The sequence below is a fragment of the Hemitrygon akajei genome, chromosome 1 (genome assembly GCF_048418815.1).
Source record: "Hemitrygon akajei chromosome 1, sHemAka1.3, whole genome shotgun sequence".
Taxonomy (NCBI): domain Eukaryota; kingdom Metazoa; phylum Chordata; class Chondrichthyes; order Myliobatiformes; family Dasyatidae; genus Hemitrygon; species Hemitrygon akajei.
Genome location: NC_133124.1, coordinates 23,174,860 through 23,184,614, shown reverse-complemented (window position 1 = coordinate 23,184,614; position 9,755 = coordinate 23,174,860).

Genomic DNA, 9,755 nt, shown 5'->3' with positions numbered 1-9,755 from the left:
ATCATCCCTGCCAGTGTTCCCTTGCAATCAGATGGCTTCATGTATCACTGATGCCTAAAGTCATGTGTTTCACTCCAGTTCACTATGAGTGATTATAGATCAGTACCAATAAACTGGCATTCCCCTTTTCTCTCCTTGAAAAGCTTCAGTATGCTGTCACCATAACTGGAAAAGAGATTTTTATGATTGATTCCCAAATGTTGTATGTGTCAAGAAATAATTCAGGGTCATTGCCCAAGCAAGGCTAGTAATGAAAGTTCATGCTTCCACTTTCCTTTTCACTATTTCCATGTGAACAATTTGGTCTAGCCAATACTTGGTACTCAAAATAGTAGGCATTATTTCTCTATGCAGTCCCTGCTCACATGTGCAACTTGTGATGATTGTGATCATGTTTCAGTTCCTAGTGCACATATTACTCAAGTTCTAAGCTTTAAGATTATCTTCATTGGTGCTGGGGGCAGACCACAGGGGTTGCAACTTTCCCTGCACCTACTTTGCATGCCAACAACTCTCTAACCCTAACCCACAAGTCTTTGAAAGGTGTAGTCACGGGCAGAACACTCAAACTTCTTACAGACAGAAGCTAGAATCAAATCCCTTGCTCATGATACTCATTGCATTAAAATAGACACATCTCAAACTGTACGGCTGAGAGCTTCTTTGCTCTATTATCTGCCTAATCTTTCTCATAAACTTCCCACAAGCTGTCACTACTTGTGCGCAAACCACCCCATCCTCTGCCGCTTCACTTCGGTTCACAACCCCCTGCAAATCTAGTTTAAACCCTCCTCAATAGCATTAGCAACCCTCCCAGCCCGGATATTGGCTCTCCTCCAGTTCAGGTGCAACCCGTCCCATTTGTATCGGTTGTCCCTTCCCCAGAAGAGTTTCCAATAATCCAAAAACTTGAAACCCTGCCCCCTACACCTTCTCCTCAGCCACTCGTTCATCTGTGCTATCTTCCTGTTCTGACTTTCACTAGCTCGTGTCACCAGAAATAATTGCGAGATTGCCACCTTGGAGGTCCTGCTCTTCAGCCTCCTTCCTATCTCCCTAAACTTACTAGGCAGAACCTCTACCCCTCTCCTGCCTATGTCATTGGTACCAACATGTACCACGACCTCCGGCTGCTCACCCTCCCCTTCAATAGTATTCTGCAACCCCTCAGAGACATCCTGGACCCTAGCACCCAGGAGACAACACACTATCCTGGTTTCTCTTTTGCTGCTGCAGAATCTCCTATCTGTACCCCACTTTCCGAAATTGTTTCTACCTTCTCCGAGGATCGTCACGTCGCCACTGTGGAGAGGCTTGTGAGTTCCTGAGGTCCCAAGAGTGACGCGGTTGGAGTTTATCCAGCTGGAGCTTAGCTTCCAGCAGGTTCACCCATGATGGGAAGGTCAGGGGGGGGGAGGTTCCAGACAAATAGTGATCCAATCAAGACCTCGACTGTGACAGCGAAGGTGAAGGAGGCCTGCAGCAGTGAAGGTTCCCCCTCATCTGGCATTCAATGATCTGACCCCGATCTGTCAAGGACCTGTGCGTCAGCCTCCACACATTAAGTGGAGATGTGCACAGGTGTTCTCCATTAGGTGAACCCTGCCTGACATCCTGGATTAAGTCCAGTGGTGATCCGCAGGTGGCAAAAGGGGCAGTGTTAAACTAATTCAAAGAAAGACGCAGGAGTCCAAAATGTGAGTCTTATTTCACGTTTACTTTAAGTGAGGTGTACACTTATCATGTGGTACTGTCGTGATGTATGTAATTCATATATTTTTACATATAACAATAATGAATTATATAAACAACAAAGAATGCTTAATCACACAACATATATACATGATCATTCAGATATTAATGAAATACACAACAGGCTGGTTTTGTGAAATCTGGACTGGTCTATACAGTTATCTGAGGACTCACTAATAGACAGACCATAGAAGAGTATCATACTCGACTCAAGTGATTGCATTACTATAATTGTTTGTATGCCCCTCTCAACATTGAGTCTCTCTGTGACTCATTTGACAGCTTGGATGTAGTTCCTGGAAAGTCCTCATTTATATTCTACTGTACACTTGCAGTTTTAGGATTGTCACGCGGTGGCTGCAAGGGAAATTTCACAATGGTGTTTGTGCTTGAAAATTCTGCACTTATGGAGCAGTAGAAAGATTGCTCAATCTTGTAGCACTTATAAAATGTTTTGGACTCATGGAGCACTACAGTACAGAAACAGACCCTTCAGTCCATGTAGTCCCTACCAACCCAGCTTTCTGCCTAATTCATGTACCCTTTCGTTTAAGAATCTATCTTAACTTCTCTCAAATGTAACAATTCAACCTACATCTATCATTTTCACTGGCAGTTCCACACTTGCAGCACACTCTGAGTGAAGAAGATTCCCTTACCTATTTCACCTTTCAACCTAAGCCTGTGATCTCTAGTGAAAAAGTCTGCTTGCATTTAGCTTGAGGGACATACAACAAAGAAACAGATTATCCAACCTATCAAATCCACATAGACTACTGGCCACCCATTTACACTGATCTCATCTTATTCTTACCCACACATTTCCATCTATTTATCCAGTTTTTACCTCTCCTCCCCCAGCTCAAGGGACATCTGGCAGCGGTAAGTTAACCCACCAAGCCCCGGAAGTTTGGTTTTGATGAAGTGGTACCTTATGTTGCTAAAAGTAGTTTATAATCTGATACAAAGATAAAGTATCTATTTAGTAAACATTGACTGAATTTCTAGATTCCACCTCCTGTTTTCACAATTGCTACACAATGTCCTCACATCTTTATTAAAATAAGAAAGAGAGTAATGGTGTGTTTCCATTGCCCTGCATCCATTTTATGGCATACCGTGGCATCTACACTGGGACGATGCATCACATGCTGACATCAACTCACATGTTTCACTGAAATGAATAAATTGAGCTTTACAGTCTTCTGTTTTCTCTAATGTTCAGATGCACCTTGGAGCTTCCAGCTATCTTGCAATTTTTTTTCAAAGTGAAAAAATAGTTTGATCAGCCACGCGGTATGGAAGGAATCACAAACAATATTACATCATCCAAAGGAATGGCTTTACTCTGCTAATTGTGCAGGCTTTGACAAATTTGTCTTTACTTTTTACTTCATTGGTGGAGCCAATTGGCATCAACTTCCAAAAACCACAGTACACTGCTTCAGTGTGTGCGCTTTACCCAGACCTCATGTTGTACCTGAACCTTTCCTCCAAACTTTTCCATGCTAGCATACACTCAATGGCCACTTAATTAGGTACACCCCTGCACTTGTTTGTTAATGTAATTATCTAATCAGCCAATCATGTGACAGCATTTCAAGTGAAAGCTTGCAGACATGGTCGGGAGGTTCAGTTGTTGTTCAGCATCAAGAAATGTGATCTAAGTGACTTTGCTCATAGAATGATGGTTGGTGCCAGATAAGCTGGTTTGAGTATATCAGGAAGTCCCAATTTCCTGGGATTTTTGTGCATAAGTCACTAGTGATTACAGAGAATAATGTTGAAAGCAAAAAAAAAAGAAAAAGAAATCCAGTGAGCGGTAATTCTGTGAGTGGAAATTCCTTGTTAGTGAGAGATCAGAGGAGAATGGCTGGACTGCTTCAAGCAGACAAGAATGTGATGGTATCTCAGACAACAGTGGAGTGCAGAGAGCATTTCTGAATACATATCGAACCTTGAAGTGCATGAGCTCCCGAAGACCAGAAACATACCTAAAAGAGTGGCCACTGACTGTATGTTCTTTTATGTTCAAGACAATCAACAGATTCTATTGGTTATAGAAGCAATGATCAACTTCTTGAAAGATATTATCAATACTGACATGGAAAAACTTGGACAAATACTTGATTTCATGCAGTAGCCTTACATATGTGTAGAGACCTTTGTGTGGATGTTGATGGTCAGATACTGTTTAATTTCTTGAACAATATTCAGTTGAATGTAGGCATGAGAAGGCGTCTAATTTTGTGGATGTCTTTGATTCCAGTAACTCTGGCTCAAGTGTTCTGAGGCTTGTGATAGACATTGCAGTGTGACTTCGTCTTCTCTGTTAGGAAGAAGCAGCCATGGTTTAAGTATAATGTTTAATTCATTGTAGCCATCAAAGGGATCAGGAGCCAGTCTTCCATCAATTATTTCAAAATGTAAACCACAAGCAATAATTAGTTTTGAAATTTAAGTCGTGAACAAATACCACTGTCTAAAGATTTCCAGCCACTGGCTCACAACAGAAGGTCACTCAGGAGAGTACCATGAGATATTCTCATATGCATTGGCCATTTGTAAAACAATGAGGCAATGTTAATTAGACTATGTCAGACCAGGCATTAGGCATCTTTGGCTAAGCTATTTTACAGCACCGAGACAGAGAAATTATTTTATTATATATAATATAATTTAATGGGAGCATTTGTCTACACCCAAAGTACTGAAGTAAACAATGTTGATGTAATTGCTGAACTACACTCAAATAACTGTTATAATTTTTGCTTTAATCCATGTTGAATTGTGAGATTCTCCAGATATTCTCCAAGACAGATCCCTTTGGAATGCCTGAATGCCTTGCTGAAAAAATTACCTTCCACATGACATCTCCAGTCTACATGTTACTCATTCAACATAAGAAGGGTCTCCACTCATCCATGCTGTGACATCTGCCCAAGGCTCAATTATTTTCTCAGGCACATCATTTTGTTATAACCAGTCCTTTCCATCTCAACTTGAATTAGTGGAGGAATGGTGGACAAGGCATTACATTGAGGAGGCCAGATTTGCAATGAGAAGGGCCTTCAGAATCACAAACTAGAAATGGTTACAGATGCTGTCAAACACACAAATGCCATAATTGATGAGGCTTTCTCATCATCAGCTTTTTGCTCCTCACCACCTCTCTGCTGTCAGACTCAATGCTTCCTTGCTGTTTTTGTCATAATGCTTCAATGGCTAAATTATATAATCAGTACTCCTTTCTACCTGACTGGACCTGTAATCAGCAATACAACCATTTTGACCTGATTTCTCATGCTCACAAGTATTTCACAACTGTGTCAAGAGCTGGATATGGACCTGGTTGTGGAGTTGGGTCCAGAAGGTTGGAGCAGCCCATTGGACCTTTTCAGATCAGAACCTGGCTGGGCTGCAAGGACAGTGAATCCAAGCTCCATGGATCTATCCCTAGGGTCAGATTTGGCCTGTGGCCACCTGTTGTGATCTGGAGCTGTAGGGCATTTGGCTCTGAACTGGAGGTGCAATTTATCCTTCTGGCTTAGGAAGAATGATGGTGCTTAATGGTGACTCCTTTGCTTGATCTTTGGAAACAGTTCTATTTCCACCTTTAATGTCTTTATTTTCCCCTTTCAGGGTTCTTTTGAAGAAGCTGACCTGGAGTTACATGCAGGCTCTGGTTCTCTGCGGGAATGGGACCCATTCACAGGGTTCCATGACAGGCCGCTATTCAACGTGCCAAGGATTTGGCCTGAGACAATAGACAATAGACAGTAGGTGCAGGAGTAGGCCATTCGGCCCTTCTAGCCAGCACCGCCATTCACTGTGATCATGGCTGATCATACACAATCAGTACCCCGTTCCTGCCCTCTCCCCATATCCCTTGACTCCTCTATCTATAAGAGCTCTATCTAACTCTCTCTTGAATGCATCGAGAGACTTGGCCTCTACTGCCTTCTGGGGCAGAGCATTCCAGAGAACCTTGATCATGTTTGGAAGCCTAAGATCTTGGGGGGAGACAGACAGATTGAGGATTGGTTTCATGGCAGAAGATTTGTGTATCATTGAGGAGGCCAGAAAATCTTTCGTTGTGGGCCCGAGGACCCAAGGTCTTTGCGATCTTTGGACACAGAGCTCGAAAAAGGTGACGAAACGGACTTAACGTCATAAACCAGTGGGTTGTTGTTATGTCTCCCACTCGCTGTGAAAATGGGGGACACCTCCCTCTCCCTTGCCAGGGAGAGAGAGAACCTGTGGGTTGTCGAATTACGGATGAACCGTGAAGCCTTTGGGGGTAACTTTGGTCTGTGTCTTTGCTATTGCTTAGCACACGCTTGGGCTTGGGTTTTGCTGGTGGTGGGGAGGGTGGATTGTCGCTCGCTGCCACTTACGCACGGGAGAGGGGAGCTGACATGGGGACTTTGGGGTTCTCACGTTTAACTGTCGTTTATTGTCTGAGGGGACCTCTCCGTTTTCGTGGACGTTTGCAAAGAAAAAGCATTTCAGGATGTATATTGTATACATTTCTCTGACATTAAATTTGAGCTTTGAACCTGCATTTGGCTTAATACAAATATGCATATTGTATGCTATCCTGCAAGTGTGGCTGCCCCTGAACATATTGTTATTCCTGTTGAACAATATACCAATGAGGGAACTTTGAAACACCTACACTGAAGGCATTCTTCCAGTCGAGCGCGAGTTACCCCATTGCTTTCTTTGCTCATAATGTTGGCCTGCTTTTGGATTTTGCCATGATGATGGGTCGCTGTACTTGCTATGTGTTGTGCTGCACTGTTCACTCTACTTGTCACAATATCTGTAAAACCTCAATGAGGTAGGTTTTCCTTTTGATCCCAATGAACTGTCGTGGCCCAAAATGTTGCTGTTTCATTCCCCTCCCTAGATGCTGCCTGACTTCCTGAGTTCCTCCAGCACTTTGTGTGTTTGTTTCTCATTTTTGGGCTTTCTGTCAATGAGTCGTATCTGGCTGAACTTGACTTATTACCATCAAGTCTACTGCCATATAAATTTGAATTTGAATTGACTTTATTTCTTACATCTTTCAGATACACGAGGAGTAAAAATCTTTACGTTACGTCTCCATCTAAATGTACAATGAGCAATCATAGTAATTTATAATTATTTATAATAAATAGAACAGTCAATGTAATATTACTCTAGTCAGCGTGAGTTCATCAGTCTGATGGCCTGGTGGAAGAAGCTGTCCTGGAGCCTGTTGGTCCTGGCTTTTATGCTGCGGTACCGTTTCCCGGATGGTAGCAGCTGGAATAGATTGTGGTTGGGATGGCTTGGTTCCCCTATGATCCTACAGGCCCTTTTCACACACCTGTCCTTGTAAATGCCCTGAATCACGGGAAGTTCATTCACTTATTAATATACTTGTTGTAAATTCACATCTATTCAAAAGTCTTTCTGTCTGAGGCTCAAAAGTGATAAAATCTCAGTTTCTTATTGTCTGAACAAACTCCTAAACTACAATGTGTTTTTTTTCTCATTGTCATTTCAAATTGGCACTAAAGTTAGTTTTGTTGTTTGTTTGCGCTTTGGATCAACAGACTGTTGACATGTGACCTTTTTAGACAATTGAGGTACTTGGTTGAACTAAGCTGAATAAACTGCAGATGATTTTTAGTTGACCCTGTTGCTGTCTGTCTTTTTGTCCTTCATCATCTTGCAAAATGCAGGAGGTCAGTGCAATGAGTTGCAGGAATGCAGATGTCAGTAATCATTAATATATTACTACTGCCAGCCACTATCAATACTCTTCAGAGTTTGTCTGCTTGGCGCCGCATAACCACTGAATTAAGATATGCGACAGTTGCTCATACGACCATCCACCGCCTGCTCCCGTGGCTTCACATGACCCTGATTGTGGGTGGGATAGGGGAGGGGGGCTGAGAGGGACCTGGAAGATAGTGGAGGGAAACAGCACCTTACACCTCCTTCGGTAGAGACGTATCTCCACCCTGCCATTGAAGTCTTGTCAATCTCCATTCCAATTTAGCAGTCCCATCCTTTTAGACATAACATGCAACTTACCTAGCTGTATGAAATTCCTAAGTGCAAAAGCATGGAGCATATTCAATGAAACATGGCAAATGAATTCACATGTTTGCTTCACAATGCAACACAGGGCTCCAAAGTACCAAAGATGCAGCAATAAAAAGATTGAATTTCCAAAACTTTCACTGGCCTCTGATAAGTACTGTACCAGCCATAAGCTCTGATTGTAGACTCAAGTGGCCACTTTATTAGGTACACCTAAAGAGCTGCTCTTTAATGCAAATATCTATTCAGCCAATCACTTAGCAGCAACTCAATGCATAAAAGCATATGGACACGGTCCAGAAGTTCATCTGTTGTTCAGACGAAACATCAGAACGGGGATCAAAGTGACTTCAAAATGACTTTGACCGTGGAATGATTGTCCGAGACAGAATGACAGGACAGGTGATTTGAGTATCTCAGAAACTGCTGATCTCCTGGAATTTTCATGCACAACAGTCTCTAAAGTTTATGTTGTGAGAAACAAGAAGTAAAGTCATCCAGTGTGTAGGTTTTCTGTGTGTGAAAAGGCCTTGTTAATGAGTGAGGCCAGAGGAGAATGGCTAGATTGGTTCACTCCGACAGGAGAACATCAGTAATTCAAATAACTATGTGTTACAACAGTGGTGTGCAGAAGAGCATCTCTGAATGTGCAGCACGTCAAACCTTGAAGTGGATGGGCTGCAGTAACAATTGACCACACCTGGTTCCCGCTCCTGTACCTAATACAGTGGCCACTGAGTATATATGCATGTCATAGTAATGTAAACTGGAATATACTTAGTAATTACTACAGGCGATGTTCCCGACAGTCAGTACTACTGATTTGTAGTGTTATTTGTAAAAACAAATAGATTCATTATGTACAAGCCTTTAAACAATGTAAAACCTGCAGGCCTTTGTATAAAAGCAGAATTGACGCTAACATCACAAATTTGATCCTGAATGATGTTGACAAAATTATGAAAATATAATTTGATTTATGCAGTGCCTGTGGGAAAGATGAGATGCTTTAGGGTTCAAAGTAAAATCTATCTGACTGGAGTAAAGCAGCTGAGTATTTGCTGCATGCCGCTGGCTATGAATAATAGGTCAGGTAATGAGAAGGAGGCAGAAGAGTAAATTTGAAATGTGAATACTGTGGAGAGTTTGTTTGTTCCTTTAATGAATAATGAAAAATGCAGCAAAGGGCAGGGGTATTTAGGAATCACTGAAATATGCACAGCAGTTCTTTCTTGTTTTGTGTCCAATGAGAAAGAAAGTGATAGTGGATGTAGTTCTGGGTGTGAAACACAACTCTATAGAAAGTGCTTGCGAAAACGGATTAGAACATCAACAACACACAAAATTCTCGAGGAACTCAGCAGGTCAGGGCTTGAGGGCCCGAGTTACGGGAAAAGGTTGAATAGCTATATTCACTCGAGTGTAGGAGAAAGAGGGGAGATTTTATAGAGCTATACCAAATTATGAGGGAGTATAAATAGCAGGTTTTTTTTCACTAGAAGTTGGGTAAGACTAGGTCATGCATTAAAGGTGAAATGTTCAAGGGGAACGGGAGGGGAAACTTCACTCAGAGGCTGGTGAGAGTGTGGAATGAGCCATCGGTGAAAACAATGGAAGCGAGCTCGATTGCAACAGTTAAGAGAAGCTTGGATGGGAGGGACATGGAGAGCTATGGTCCAGGGTACATTTGTAGAATCTCTTGTGTTTATCAGTATCAGAATCAGGTTTAATATCACTGGCATAATAAAATACATTATTATGAGGCAGCAGTAGATTGCAATACCTAATAGAAACAGTGAATTACAACACATTATGGATAGTGTGTATGTGCATTTTTCCCTCAATCTCGGGTCCTCTACCAGAGGTCTGGGAGCTTGAGGGTTCGGTGCAGTATCCTTGCTGTTCCTAGTAGTGCGCTCTTCTGG